General features: G+C 34.3%; 1 protein-coding gene across 3 annotated transcripts in view; it reads left to right on the top strand.

The window, feature by feature from the left end:
- Nucleotides 1-16,525, top strand: part of LOC122516327 (zinc finger homeobox protein 3) — a 394,212-nt gene that overhangs the window by 77,513 nt on the left and 300,174 nt on the right. For all 3 annotated transcript variants that reach the window (XM_043634051.1, XM_043634048.1, XM_043634047.1), the window contains exon 2: nt 7,357-7,435. The gene's annotated coding sequence lies outside the window, so the exon portion shown is untranslated. The remainder of the gene's footprint in view (nt 1-7,356; nt 7,436-16,525) is intronic.

The raw sequence follows: 16,525 nt of genomic DNA, 5'->3' as shown, positions 1-16,525 counted from the left end.
TAAGAAGGAAAGGCGACTATGCAAATCCCGTAAGCGGGGATAAAGTTGATGAGACGAATCATATTCTTCGGGTCCTTTTCCAAAGATACCTCTAATACTTCATCTTCCTCTTCTCTTTCTTTATTCCTTTTATTTTTTAGTAAGCTGAACGCGTGAAAGTGTTAGTGGATACCGGTATAACGGATATTCCTTTTTGTTTCGTCATCAAAAGCATAGACAATACCTAACGTATACTATATTGGGACAATGATGATCGTCCGAGATCTCATCGCGACGACACGAAGGCACACATGTCGCCAGTGTTACACAATGGTTCTTCCTTCCTTCTCTCTCTCTCTCTCTCTCTCTCTTTCTATCGTTCTTTAGTCTACCGAAAAAAAGTCACCCAACTGTTCATCCCCCCGAGCTACGGTAAGCTCTCTCTCCCTTTTCCTATATTTAGGGGTGAGTCCCGCTTTCTATCTCCCTCTCTCACTCTCTCTCTCTCTATCTATCTCCGTTCGTTCGATTGTTTCCAACAGGTTTGCTAGCTTTTGTTTCAGTCTCGGTTCTCATGCACCCAGAAACTGGTCATTGCTCGAAAACCCTCCGTACCCTCCCCCATCCTAAAGCTTTTTCTGAACAATGACCTTCGAGGCCGTTAGCTCAAAGCATTGCAATAACGACGACCCGCATTACCCTTACCAAACGCTAAAAGAAAGAGAAAGAGAATGAGAGTAGTACGTGTTGAACAGGACGAGAATTCATTCGCAGGATTCACGGACTCGATTTAAATCCGATTGTATTTGGGTACGTTGACGGACGTCCACTGGATCTCACATGCTATCGAGATTATGTTGTACTGATTTAAATCATGTATGTACGTGTATACGTTTGTTCTTAGTGTTAGGTCGAATCTTTTTATCCTATTTACGATTTAGGGTCTACTGCGAATTTATATTCGGTGCTAATCTTTTAACGAATTGTATCAGTCAATGCTGAATGATGAAATATAGTTTTATATATATATATATATATTTATTTAAAATACTAACGTTAAGAATTTTTTTGTTTGAAATTTTATTTTCAATTAGACGAAAATAAGATTTTTTGGATGAACGTTGTATTTTATTTGGATTTAGGGTGACTTGTAAATTGATTATATTTGGCCCTTTATTAATTTTTTTGTACGTATTATAAAATAAACATTTCGCGGATAAAATATAAATATTAAAAACTCGTTAAACGAAGAATATTTTTCAATGATAATAAAACAAAAGGGAGGAATATTATGTTATGCGTGAACAAAAAATTTATCGATAATATTATTTCGCGTGCTCGTTTATAGAAAATATTAATAATAACAGGCACACGCGGGTGTCGAGGGTTTATTTGATTTGTTCCTTCATTTTGTTATTTTGCACGGATAAATCTGAGAATAAGAAAGATGCAGTCGTTCTTTTTCCTTTTTGTTTTTTTTTTTTTTACGTAATTGTTCGTCGGTTTCTTCTTTGGTAGCTTCTTCCATCCTGGGTAGTAGAATTGTTAGAGAAGCTTGCGGACAGCCGATTCCATCGCACTTTATTTATATGTGCATGGGAATTGACTGAAATGACGTTAAATGCTTTCCTCGTAATCGCGATGACTCGAACGATATTCAAGACTCGTCGCGTACGTCATCGTGCATTGCATAATGGAAGGTAAAGGCTCGTTTAAATAAATTACGTTTCGTGTCGTACGTAGGTACTACACATATACACACACACACACACACACTCGCACATATACATAAGTAAGAAAGTAAATAAGGTAAAACGCGGCAGCCAACGTAAGAACGTTTGTGTCCCTTTAGGAAAAAAAAAAAATAAAAAAATAAAAGGACAGAAAATATTCCTCAGGATCTCGTTCGAGAGCGATTAAAGATGCCAGTTGAAGGTCGTCTTATGAAAGCCTTTTTTACCCTCCTCCTCCCACCCCTCTCTCTCTCTCTCTCTCCTTCCCTCTTTTTTACTCCCTCTCTTATGCTCGTTAAATCTGTCAGTCACATTACAATTTTTGGAAACGATTTAGCATCCATTCTACATCCTTTTACAACGAGCTACAATTTTGTGCATTTATATCGTCGAAATTAAATACAAATATGGACATTATAGTGTATATTTTAAGATTCTTAACGGTGCATAAATATAAAATGGCGACTATTACGAGGACCAGTACGAAATAAACTGTTGAAAAATAAAATATTAGATTGCACGGAACGTTCTTGCAGAATGAACATTAGTTTTCTAAATCGGAATGAGTTTTTTAAGCAATTCAATTATCATAAATTCAATTGCCCAGAAAGTTAGTAACGATTCATATTTTATTACTTATCGGAAGTGAATTAAGCGGATGCATAAAGAATATTCGTCAATTTGAATTCGAATAATTTCGGTAATATCGGGAGGTTCGTGTAAAAGAAATCAAATAAAATCTTACAAGTCGTTTTTCATAATATCTTGATAACAAAAATAAACTTTATAAAATATATTAAAGAAATAAAATATTCAATGTTGAACAATAAGATTTAGGTAGAGCCGATTTTTAGTCGACCGGTCGATAACCGATCTCTACGGAAAGTTTATTTTTAGAATATCAGCTAATATTAAATGATGACTATATAAGGCTTATTAATAGGCTGCCGGTAAGTTATGTGCTAATATATAATACATTTTTCTTTTAATCAAAATGAACACTTTAAACAACTCAATATTAATGCGTTAGGTTTCCCGAAAAATTCATACCGATTTATATTGTTACATATTATTTACTAGCAACAAATTTCAACTGAAATTTTCTTAGTAATATCTGGGATTTTTAGCAAAGAAAAAAAAATAAATTATAATAATATAATAATATATAGTATATATTTATATATATATGTAATTATAATTATAAATTATATATATAATAATATTATATAATAATATAATAATATAATAACATATTAATAATTAATTATTAATTTAATAATTATATTAATAATTATATATAATATTATATAATAATTATTATATAATATACATATTAATAATTATATTAATAATTATATATAAATTTCTTCTCTACAAACTATCTCCGTGATTATTATTCACGATATAAATAACAATATAAAAAAATAACAAACAAAATGTTAAAGAAATAAAATAGCAGAAGTTGAATATACTAAGAATTAAGGAAATTCGATTTTGAATCGATCGGTCGATAACTTGTGAGATCAACCAATAGTCTATTTTTGGACTACCTGCCAATGAACGCTACCGGTGTGAATCCTAATAATCGTCTGTCGATAAGTAACGATTTAAAAGATTTTTCTTAAAAAAAAAATTAATTAAAACTTTCAAGAAAATCCAACGCATAAGTATGGAGCTGCCGAGAAAATTCATACAGATTTTTATAAACGAAAAAAATTCGTTTATTATATATATATATTATATATTATAAAAATATATCAATCGAATTTAATTTCTAAATTTGTCGTAAACTATCCGTACGAATCAATACTATTCGTTAAGCTAACGTATTTTCTTACCCACCAACACACACGTATAAACATTTTCGATGTTGGGTAGATTTAGGGGAAGAAATTCGCAAGATCGAATCGAAAGAATCGGATCCTCTGAGCTATAAGACACAAGCGACCGAATCCTGAAATTAAACAAACACCTTATTGACACGCTGATCCTTATTCGCCATAGGAGGTGTGCTACCCAGCCCGTTTACCGAGGATTCAGAAGAAGAAGAAAAGACCTGGGCTATGGTTTCGAGACCTTCAGCTGTGTTCTTTCAAAGAGGATGAGTAAAACAACTAAGAAAGAAGAAGAAGAAAATGAAAATGAAGATGAAGATGAAGAAGAAGAAGAAAGGAAAGGAAAGGAAAGGAAAGGAAAGGAGAATGAAAGATAGACGAAGAAAGGAGACTTGGCAATCCGAATGAACGAACTACATCGCATACAGGGTCTTAGCAGGACTTAACGAATATTGCCGTCGATATCCAGAAGCCCCGATATCCACCAACTCTCTTTGTCTCTTTTTCTCACACACACACACACATATATATATATATATAGAGAGAGAGAGAGAGAGAGAGAGAGAGAGAGAAAATAAGTGTATAAGAGAAAAAGAAGAAAAAGAAGGAGGGGGTAAAAGTCTCACGAATTTCTCTTCGGCAAGTCGCCAACGATTCCAACGAATCTCGTAGTCTAACATTTTTTTCATCCAGACGCTATCGTTCGTTTTTAGAATCGACGCATTTACCACTCGCATTCTCATTGTATGGATATTAAAATATATATATATACGTACATGTGCAAATGAAAAATATGTGTATATGCATACGTGTGTCCTATCTATGCGTGTGTTGTTTATATGTATTTTTACGTATTTAAGTACGTGAATCAGATTTTAAAAGCTTTTCTACGGACAGTAATCTTGGATGAGAAAAGCTGAAATAATCGTCGAATTGGATTTCTCGAAGTAGGCGTTATCGCGATGACGTATTTTCGTGCCTTTCAATATATACCTATACCTTACGCGCAAAAGCCTATTCGAACTGACATTTATATATTTTTCTTTTCTTTTTTTTTGAGGGAAGGGGGGGGTACAATTTCGTTAAGAACTAACGAATCAACGAATGAACAAAACGAACGTTGAGATTCAGAATTTATGTTACGTCACCGGAAAGCTTTCTAGGTTGTTGCACGCTGAGTAAGAGAATAAGATAGAGAGAGTGAAAGAGAGAGAGGGAGAGAGAGAAAGAGAAAGAGAAGAGAGAAAAGAGAGACGGAGGACAGGGCAGATAAATTAGCACGAGTAATGAAGACCGAGCTTCGCGTCTGATTAAACAAACACAGGGAAGAGCGACTGAACTCTTGCACGAGTAGGACGAATGAACAAGAAAGAGAATGAGAGAGAGAGAGAGAGGGAGAGGGAGGGTGGGAGGTTGGGAGGGAGATATAGAGATAGAAAATGGAAGGAGAAGAAGAATCTGCGATTCTTACTTTCGACCGAGCGGAGCCCGTTCTATTCTGCTTCTAATTAACTAAAGCGGACGTGGTCGCACATTCCAAGATATTGCTTTTGACTATTACTCTTCCACGAAGTGTACTACTACTACTACTACTACTACTACTATTTCTACTACCACTGTTGCTACTACTGTTGCTACTACCATTACTGCTACTACTTAATTTCTTCTCTCTCTCTCTTTCTTTTTATCTCTATCTCTTTCCGTTACTTTCTTATTTTTATTCTAGCTCAAACACACGACGACGTACCTTTTAACTTATATCCTTGGAATTATTTTTCTAAGAAACGCGGCCTCTATGCGATTTCACTGCAAACCCGTGGAAAACTAAAATCGATACTGATTACGTTTCGTTACTAACGAATGCCAAAACGTTATGATTTTATTTAAGAATTTAACTTCTTCGTATATCTTGAATTTGAATGAGTTGAATAGTTTCGAGAGTCTAGCATTAATACAAATTTTAATTTTGGTTTTTTTTTCCTGTAGGAAATTCAAAATTGATCGATATATACTCGTTTATGTGCGAATAATTAATTAACATTTCATAACCAAAATTATTTCCATTCGAGAAAACAAGTGCATATTTAAATATACATATATTTAAATAAAATTAGAAAATACAAATTTTTATTTATCACCAAAATAAAAAGAAATTCGTCATTTTAATCGAGATTCGAGATTGAGCAATTCGATGAAATTTCTAAACGATTCCTAGCGTATTCCTTTCGCCAATAAAAAATGCAGAAGAAAATCAGGTGATCGTAAACGATGTTGAAGTTTTAGCATCGACCGAGATTTTATTTATAAATTCTATTTCTTTTTTTCTTTTTTTTTTTTTAAATATATATATATACATTTATACTTTTTTTTAAAACCGTCCCGTCATCGAAGAATTAGTGATCGCGGCTGCTACTTTTTTTTTTAAACAATTTGCCGAAAAGATAGATAGAAAGAAATAAAGAAAAAGGAAGAAGAAGAAGAGAGAGATAGAGAGATAGAGAGAGAGAGAGAGAGACGAAATGAAAGACAAGGACAGTGGTAGGTGAAAAAATAAATCCGACGATAATAATTATTATCCGGAGCTGTACACCGTATGCAAAAGAAAAAAGAAAATAAGTTGAGGGGGGGGGGGGAAGAGAATAAGAGAGAAAGAGAAAAAGAAAGATGAATAGATAGATAGATCCGAGTGAGTTTGTTCTTCGCGAATTCAGGCTGCCAAGGCAAGGACGTTCAAGTTTAAACGAAAATAAAAATTCTCCCGTCCGTACTAATTATAGAAATCCGCTCATCGGACTCGCATCACACACACATACAAACACGCACACACATAAACAAAGAGATAGAAAAAAGAGTGAGAGAGAGAGAGAGAGAGAGAGAGAAAGAGAGAGAAAGCAAGCATCACTCTTGAATTACCGGTACGCATGTACCTGGAATTATACCGGGTGTGTCGAACGTATCTTCTCTCTCTCTCTCTCTCTCTCTCTCAAATAAGGTGAGAGAAAGAGGGAATGAATAAAAAAGAAAAAATAAGTGAGTAAGAGAGAGAGAGAGAGATTGAGAGGCGTTCCTTCTTGGTCGTCCCACGCCCGATAAACCGAGAGAAATTAATATCGTTTTTATCGAAGAAGCCACGAAGGTAATTAGATCCTGGCCGAGCATCTCCTTACAGCTACGCCGCCTGGCGTAATCAAGGATCGTGTTCTCGTTACTTCGTGACGCGTTATAACTCTGTTCTTTCGTCGTTGCCGAGAGATTACGACCGATGAACCGGACGCAAGCTCGCACATAGAAACTACTACTACTATTACAATTATTACTATTACTATCTATTACTATATAACATACACACGCATACTTATTTATCTATATTCTAATTTATTTTCTTTTTTTTCATTTTCTCTAACTGTAACAGTGTGACATCGAATTTTGTATAATATTAATTTAACTTTTGATTTATACTGCGGTTGGTTTATAAATAATATTCGAATTATTTTTGTATATTACAGGATATTGGTTGCTTCGTTTTTAATTAATATTTTATTCGATTTATTTAAATATAATGTAAATGGGTATTGAATAATGTTGGTTTGATTACGCAATATTAGAATATAAAATTTCTTTTTTTTATTTAAATGGAAAATATGAAATATTTTAGAATGAACAGAAAATAAAATGCTATTGGTATCTAATTGAAAATGAATTATTCCAAATTTTGACGTTAATTATTAACCGATCATATAAATGTTATATATGTTTATTTTTATTATTATTGATTATAATTTAAATTAATATTTTTTTGTTTGTTACAGTTGTCGGTGAAAAGTGTGACATGAGGAGTGTTTAATGGACAATGAACGATTCCCGTCCATCGATTTGAATTTGTGTACGGTAAGTTTAGTTAATAGTTGAGATTAATCAACACCGTGTCTTTAAATCGTTGTACTATAGTATCGACACTGAATATGTTTATTTGACCTGACAGTACACAAAGTAATTACCGGTGTAGTAGCCCGACACGCCTATTTGTAACAAACACCGACTCGATTAGAATCCTCCTCTCGTTAGTCGCATGATTAGTTTTGGGTTTCATTCAACTATACTGTTGTCCAAGGTTATGTCTATTACATTTTACATAATTACGTGTACTATATATATATTAATACTATATTAAAGATTTTATTTTTATTTGATACGATAAGAATGAAAATAGGGATGATGGAATAATTATTAAATACGTAACTATCAGTCGAATGATTTGTTTTCAATTTGAAATAAAAATGTTATTTTCAATGTTCAACATATGGTCAAAATAAAATAAAATAGATGTTCGTAAGAAACTTAACCGAAGGGGTTCTGGAAAACAGAAAACATGGGTTTTCTGTCCAGGTCAGTTCAATGACCTAATTTCGTCACGAATCCTACATTAATTATAATCAACAACAAAAGTCTAAGTAATAAAAACAAGTGTTAATTAAAAACAAGAAAATTTCACTTAAACGAATGACAAGGGAAAAAGACAAAAAAAAGAAAAGAAATCTAGAATTTTATTAAAAAAAAAAAGTTTTATCTTACGTCAGGCTTACTTCTTTCATTTTTTTCCCAAAAGACAAAGAAGTCAATGTTTATCCTTTCAAGAAAAAGAAAGAAAAACATAGAATAGAGAAGAGAAGAGGAACGAAGAGAAGAGAAAGTAAGATTCTCACGGGTCATTACTTGTTTCTATCCGAAAGGGGGAAGAAAGAGAAAATAATTAACGCTCCTATTTTCCTTTAGTTTCGGGAATTCGAAGTAACTAAGTATTGTTTTCTCCTTCATGGCTGTTAAATCGAATATTCGGATCGATAAATACATCCCATGAGAGAGAAAGAGAAAGAGAGAGAGAAGTAGAAATATAGCGAGAGAATGAATGGGTAAGAAGAAACAATGTCTATCTTTCTCAATCTTATTGATGTTAGTCTCTCTTTCGAATGATGCTTGGAATAAGGTGATGTAGAAGAAGAAGAAGAAGAAGAAGAAGAAGAAGAAGAAGAGGAGAGTGAAAAGAGGGGAAGAGTACCCCGGAGCGACGCGGAATCACTCAGACGAGAGAATATATATATACATACGTATACATACATATATATATGAGGGTATGAGAGAGAGAGAGAGAGAGAGAGAAAGCATCAGCCGTTACTTCATTTTTGCGGAGCGTTTACAACGTCCTGTCCACTCGCGTGGCATCGTTGCTGGCATTTCGATGCATAATAAACGACCGGTTAGCCCTGCACCGTAGCTCACACCTCTACACATCCTTCTCTCTCTCTTTCTCTCTCTCTCTCTCTCACTCTCTCTTTCTCATTCTTTCTCGTTCGCTTTGACCTAGTCCTTCTCTCTTTCTCTTTTTACACGGGGCACATCCTCTCAACTCGCAGAGAGAATCCTTATTCGTGCTTTCGTTCTTTCCACGCGAGACGTGTCTAACGAGATGCGATGAATCGACGAAGGACAGGAGATGAAAAAGAAGAAGGAAGAGGAGGAGTAGGAGGATGAGAAGGTGAAGGAGGTGTAGGCAGAGGAATAGGAGGAGACGGGAAAGGTGCATAAGCTCGAGTAGAACGACTCTAACGAAAGGAAATCCGATTTGTCGGAGCACCCGCGTTCACCTTTCTCCTTTCAATTTTTTTATTTCTGTTTCTTCTCCTCCTTCTTCTTCTTCTTCTTCTTCTTTTTCCTTTTATTATTTCTTTATATTCCTATTTTCTGATTCCTTTTTTCAAACGCTGTTAAGATACTTTGCGTCCGGGTCGTAGAAACGTTTCGTTGATAGTTTTTTGCAATGGAAATTCAACCATCTCGTTATTATGACCGGTGTACACTTCCATCGCAATTTGTGTCCTAATGCAATTTGTAGTAGTTTCTTTTTTCTTTTTTTTTTTCTTTTCTATCCTCGAGAAAGAGGAACTTACTCTTTGAAAGAATTTTTATCGATAGACGGGATGGGTATATTCTTTATCGGAAAATATATATACACACACGTTGAAAAGAGGAGGACATCTTTTGATAGTAAAAAGAGACGAAGATAGGAAGAGTTTCTTCTCTTCTTTTTTTTTCTTTTTCATTTTTATTTTACCTCGTTATGAATAGGTATCGTTTTCTATCGCGTGTACAATGTCGTTAATAAAATAGATCGAAAGGAATAGAAAAATAATATTTCTTCAAAGAGATACTCCATATTATCGTACAATTTTAATTTTTATAGAAAATGAGATGTATCGGGCAATTAATTTAAATAAGAAAAAAAAAAAAAAGAAAAGAAAAGAAAATTAAATGATAATATATTATTTATATCATATCGTATCGCTTTATTAAATGATATCAATTTAATTTCGTACAAATAAATGTATACGCTAAATGAAGAAAACATACATCATACTTGTATATATTTAAAATAAAGATCTAAATTATATCACACATATATTTTCGCATGATAAACAAATAAATAATCACCACAGCGATAGAGAAACAACCGCATATTTAAGATTATGATCGACGATGTAATCGTATCTCGTTATCAATCCGATAGAATTTAAATTTCATAAGCGACAAAAACGCTGCGCTTACGTACAACTAACTATACAACACACCATAGTACGAAATTTATTCAACGTTCCGAGAATTAAATGCACCGCGCTTTTAATGCGACGACACTTTTTTAATAATACGATATGAAATATCAGCTTGCGAAGGAATAAATAATAAATGGTGTAACCACCGACAAGGAACAGATAAAAAAATGAAAAAAAAAAAGAAAAAAATGAACAAAATTGAAAGAAGAAGGGGGATAACCGATGATCGGCGATTATCGTAACGTCACCTGTGCTCGTACATCCACACATGCATACACACATACACACGTACGGGCTTTCGAAAAAGTGTACATACTCTCTCTCTCTCTCTCTCTCTCTCTCTCTCTCTCTCTCTCGTCAGAATTGAGAGAGAGAGAGAGAGAGAGAGAGGGAAGGTCGAACGATTATTTGCGCCGTCGGGAGAGAACGATAATGGATACGGAAAGGCGGTTTGAATCCGACCGAATGGGCGTATGAATGGTCGCCGTTTAGCGTAATTATTGGCGCATTGTCTACGGTACAATGCAGGGCGCGAAATTGGCATGCAAAAATCGAATGCGATCCCATTGTCGACCATTGTCCGATCCACGGCCACGTCGCGACGCGACCCTACTCCCCCCACCCAACCCCCTCTTTACCCTCGCCGCAAGCTTTACAGGGTGCCAAAGAGAAAGAGAGGATCCACTGGGTTGGGGGTGGGGACAGGAGGCAAAGCTTCAACTTCTCTAACACATATTGTCGAGTTTTCGAATATTTCGTTTTGGTAGATGCAGATATAGGGTGCACATTTCGATTCGTTCGATTGCGAGTCATCTCCGATGAATCCCCGGAAAGGAATTCCTACGCGGGACGATTTATACGTGATTTTTATATCTTTTCTATCTTTTTTTCCTTTTTTTTTTGTTCTTTCGTTCTTTTTTTTTAGTATTTTATTGAATTTTATTTTATTTCACGCCCTACGTTCGCACGAAAAAGTTACGGGCACGCGCGAGATATGTGTGCCCGGTAGTCGTCCTGTGGGTTTTTAAATTCTCTCAAATTTGAACTATATGGTAAAAAGGGGAGGATTTTAATGCCACGTGTCGTCGTTATTAACCATTTGCGTGCTTGAATTTATTTTACGTATACGTGTGAATGTATATATATGTAGGATTCGTGAAAAAATTGGGCCGTTGGACTGACTGGACCGGGACTCGAACCCGGATCTTCCGCTTTCCGGGCGACTGCTCTTTAACCAATTGAGCTATCCAGGGCCCACCGTCCAATCTCCTCACGAATGCCTATTTAAGTGTTTGGCTTGGAGGTGCTCGCATTCCACATTCTACCCCCCCGCAACCACATTCGACCCCGAATGTCCGTCATTGGAAACCCCTTCCTTGAACCATCTATCCTTCTTTCGTCGTAGACCTCTTACTACACGTCTTACGTCTCTAGTCCTGAACGCATTGCTGTCTAAAGGCCGTCTTGCCTAGTTCCCCAGCCAATCGTTCACGTCGCCACTATACGTCTTACGTCGGCCTAACCTCTCTTTGATAGATGTTCAACTTTAATTATTTTTCCTTAATTATTGCCCGGCCGTAGAAGTGTGACACGAAGCAAACCTCCATCTCGGCTGAGCCCCCAAAATGTAGAATTCGTGAAAAAATTGGGCCGTTGGACTGACTGGACCGGGACTCGAACCCGGATCTTCCGCTTTCCGGGCGACTGCTCTTTAACCAATTGAGCTATCCAGGGCCCACCGTCCAATCTCCTCACGAATGCCTATTTAAGTGTTTGGCTTGGAGGTGCTCGCATCCCACATATATATATATATATATATGATACTTGGTTTGATATTTACTGGTGGACATATTTTAATAGAAAGGTGTAACAAACGTGTTTCGATTATTTTAGAAACGTCTATTTTAGGTTTCGGAACATCGGTTTAATTATATGAGGAAAGATTTAAACGTGGGAGCTAGAGAAACCGAACATTCTCGTTCTTGTATTTCTTCCCAGCGTCGTTTACGGGTTTTAACATCGCGATAGAAATGAATAGCATCGTGTACGTACATTATACATAGGTATTATGTATTATATATATAGAGATAGAGATAGAAAGAGAGAGAGAGAGAGGGAACGGTACTCGTCGAATAGAATTTATCGTTTCGTATCTAAACTCCACTCATTAGGATCCCCCATAAACGGTGCTAACGCGATCTTTCGCGAGGATATTAAAGCGAGAGTGAACTACGTTTTGAACAATCGTAGGAAATATACCAACCTTTAGATTTATAGATTTTCTTTTACCATTTAAAATAAGGAATAAACTCGTTTCACGGTTATATACATCAATTTTATATTAAATAATCTTGAATATTTATCAATAAAAAAAAAATTAAACATTTCCTTCCAGAGAAAGTTACAGAATATTTTCTTTCCGTTTGGGAAAGGGTTGTTGTTTTTTTTTTATTTTGTTTTTTTCTAAAGGCACTTTTTCTTGTCGTTCATTTTTTATTGTTGTTGTTGTTTTTGTTTTCTGAACGTATTAGATGAAAACTAGGATTCTGACGGTGTGGACTGATCGAACCGATCCGTGAATTCACTCGGTTATTAGGCAGGCAACCATGGTTTCTCTCTACTCTTTGAAAGAGAGAGGTACATGGAGGGGTGGAGTGGGGAAGGAGAGAAAGCAACCGCGGGCTTTTTGTGCGGTCAGATTGGCGGCCATTATGCCCCGAAATTGGGCCTTAATTGTGGCAGCGGTAATGAGTCGGGTTGCTCTAATGCATCGGCACCACAACCACACATAGTGTGTATCTTACCGTGCCGCCTTCGATGTTTTAACTTAACGGGTGACCACTATTTTTTTCATCATTCAACATTTATCTTATTCGTATTTTATCAAATAATCAATTATTTGTATTCCCGATGCATAATGAAAATAATTCTTTAAGCGATATTTTTGTATTGTTTGAGATACATAATAAAATATTAGGGTTATGTATAATACAAAATATGATTTGACGTTGATATTTAATTATTGTCATTGAATACAATATTATCATTTATTGATTATTAATGAATACAATTTTAAATAGATCATATCACGAATGTAATTCGAGATTGTCTTGTTTAATCAAACAAATAATTTCGCAACTTTATTAATTAATATTGATATTAATTATATATGTTTATGCGTCTTTATCTTCTTTCCTTTGAAAATAAGAAAGATTACATGTATTTGCCTATAAATTTTATCAAATCAATACAAAATTTTCTAAACTATTCTATAATATTACCTAACAGAATTATCATAATTATTCTAAACAACGGAATTATATTACACCTGTTCTTTATAATATATATTTGATATTTTCGTTTAGTATTTAATAAAAGAAAGAGAAAAAAATATAAAAAAAAGAATTATGTTACACCTGTTTTTCAATCGACAATTCGTACCCTTTTTTCTTAGTACTTTAATAAAGTAAGTTAAAAATGTGAGACACCCGTTAGTTAAAGGGGAAGGATAGGAAGGGAATAAAACTATGTAGCGACGGAGGATTATTTAATTGCTCTTCCGTTGTTTCTTCGTCGCCAGATAATTTGTGTACCTGGCAGAGTTCCGACAGGTCTCTCTCTCTTTCTCTCTCTCTCTCTTTCTCTGGAAACAAAGTCTCCAAAAGAGAAGATACAAGGTAGCACCCTTCACGAATATTCTTCTCTTCTCGTCTCGTTTCATCTCATCTCGGACCCGTCTTCCTCCAATTTGTAGGCCGTCGTGTAGATTTACTCGTCGAAAAGTTTCGAAAGGAGACGAAAAGAGGAGAAAGAGAAAAGAAAGACCGAAAAGAAAAGAAAAAAAAATACAAGAAGAAGAAGAAACGGTCGGCCTACTCCTAATTGCGCGTAATTACCTATGGAGGCCAATTAGCTTAGATTGGTTGGACGATCCGCGGTTATTCGTTCGCCCTGAAGGACCACTCGCAAGGAGCAGCCTCCATCAGGACCTTTCGTGCCTTTCCCCCCTTTCCTTCCTCTTTTAGTTTTCAACTTCAAACTCACGCGAAACTTATTTCTTCTTCCATTTCACATCTCCAAAAGAGATGAACCAAAACAAGAAGATACACGACGTTTTCATCATCTTTATCATTAATCTCGAATAGTTCGCGATATTTTTTTCTTCTTTCTTTTTCTTTTTTTCTTTTTTTTTTGGAAGTAATTTTAGAATAATTCAGTTATTCTTCTTTTTTTTTTTCAAAGAATTTACTACTACCTGGTCGAACGATATCGAAACGTCCGATCTAATTCTCCTTTAGGATTCTTTTCTTATTGATCAGAGAACAAATGCAATCGTGATATAAATCTATCGATTTTTAAATAGGTTTAAATTATTTTCTTTTTATTTTCTTTTTATTTTTTCTTTTTTTTTCGTATGATGATATCGAGAAAAATTTTCTACTCGCCTGTATTATTATTTTTTAATATTTATTTTCTTATAATTATTTTTATGATTTTTTGATCTACCGAATATATGAGAATTATATATATATATTTCTATATATATATATATATATATATATATATATATATAATTATATATATTTTTTTTTATTCAATTGTTCTGTATTATACATGTACAGGTGCAAATATGAATATTTTCTTTTTTATATCGTATTTATGAATTCCCCCTTCCTAAAAATTGATCTGTATCCCTTAAAATATTTGTACTATTATACATTTGACAATAACATGCATTAATTTGCATTAATAGAAACAACGATCCATCGATCTATTAATTAAATATAAAATAATCAATTTTTTTTTTAATAAACAACCCTTCTTATTCACGCGTATAATTTTATAATCGTATAGAAATTGAAAGAAAAAAATTAATATTCTATAATTATCATTATTATATATACATCTTGTTATAATCACACTGGTAGATATTAACAGGGGATAACCGGCTAAGATATTCAACGTGTTCGATACATTAAACCAGTAATAATATCTTCTCCGATTGTTAAAAAGAAGATCGTTCTTTCCCACGTTTTTACATCTTCTCTTTCCCTCTCTCTCTCTCTCTCTCTCTCTCTCTCTCTCTCTCTCTCTCTTATTCTCTCATTCTATTTCTCTTTCTCTTTCAACTCATATCACGGAACGACTTAATGACAGTATCGATGCTTTTGTGTGTTTCGGTGTTACCGGCCGTTTACCGTACAACGCGTACTATAATTACGACCCTCTAATTACCGCGAGCGAGCAACACTGTCTTCTCTGCTTTTATTTGTCCGAGCAATTGCCGAGTCTCCATCGAGGATTAAAACACGAAACAGAATCACTCTATCTCTCTCTCTCTCTCTTTCTTTATCTATTTCTCTTTCTCTCTCTCTCTCTTTCTCTCGGGAATTCTCATAAATAAACGTCCACGCGTATTCAGAGACACACGCGAGATGGTTATACAACTTACACGCATTTAATGAGCAATTAACCGATCGATTTCCTACGACTAATCGTATAATTACTTCATCCTCAACGGAAATATCGAGCTAGCACTTGCAAAAGCCAATCAGCCGGTCAGTAAGCATGGATACAAGGATGCAAGAATGCAAGGATGCAACCAACAAACCAACCGGATTCGATCAATCGCGCTTTATCAAGCGCCAAGGGAAAATTTAATCGCTATCTAATCTCAATTACGTTCACACGCTACTACTAATACTACTATATATATATATAAATGAAACTTTCGTTTGTCGAATAAAAATTGAGCAAACTATTGGAAAATAGTAGAAAAGAAAAAATGTAGATTGAAAAAATGAATTATAAAGCTTATATATTTTTTTTACGTTTATTCTTTTTCCAAACATCCGAAAAATCTGATGTGTAATTTTCTATTTATCAAGGAAACGAAAGAGAATTTTATTTTGTTGTTCATATTTAAAATAAACAAAGTTTTGAAATAAATTCAAAAGGAAAAATGCGCTATCGACCAATATGTTTATTTTTACTTTTATTTTCATCTATTTTCTGATACTAATTTTTAGGATAATATTTTTATATAGATTTAGGAAAGTGGAAGAAAAATGAAAGAGATTTAATCTTCATTTCTACTTTTACTTAAAATTTAACGAACGTTTCGGAAGATAAAAAAGATTTATAGAAAAGATATAGAAAGTGGACAAGGAAAAGGTATATGAGGTATTTAATAGGAACACCGACTGGCCGATCTAGATATTTAAAACGAACCGTCATTGATAAATAAACAGTTAAACGGTAGGTTGTTCGAGACCTACATAAACTAACAATAAGTCTAACATAATGAAAACAAAAAATATAAATCTTCCTCTTCTTCCTTTTCTTTACTTTATTTCTTTTTTATTACCTTCAT

This window comes from Polistes fuscatus, unplaced genomic scaffold (assembly GCF_010416935.1).
Source record: "Polistes fuscatus isolate 324 unplaced genomic scaffold, CU_Pfus_HIC Scaffold2, whole genome shotgun sequence".
Taxonomy (NCBI): domain Eukaryota; kingdom Metazoa; phylum Arthropoda; class Insecta; order Hymenoptera; family Vespidae; genus Polistes; species Polistes fuscatus.
The sequence above is the reverse complement of the archived record's forward strand: the minus strand, read 5'-3'. Positions and strand labels throughout refer to the sequence as shown.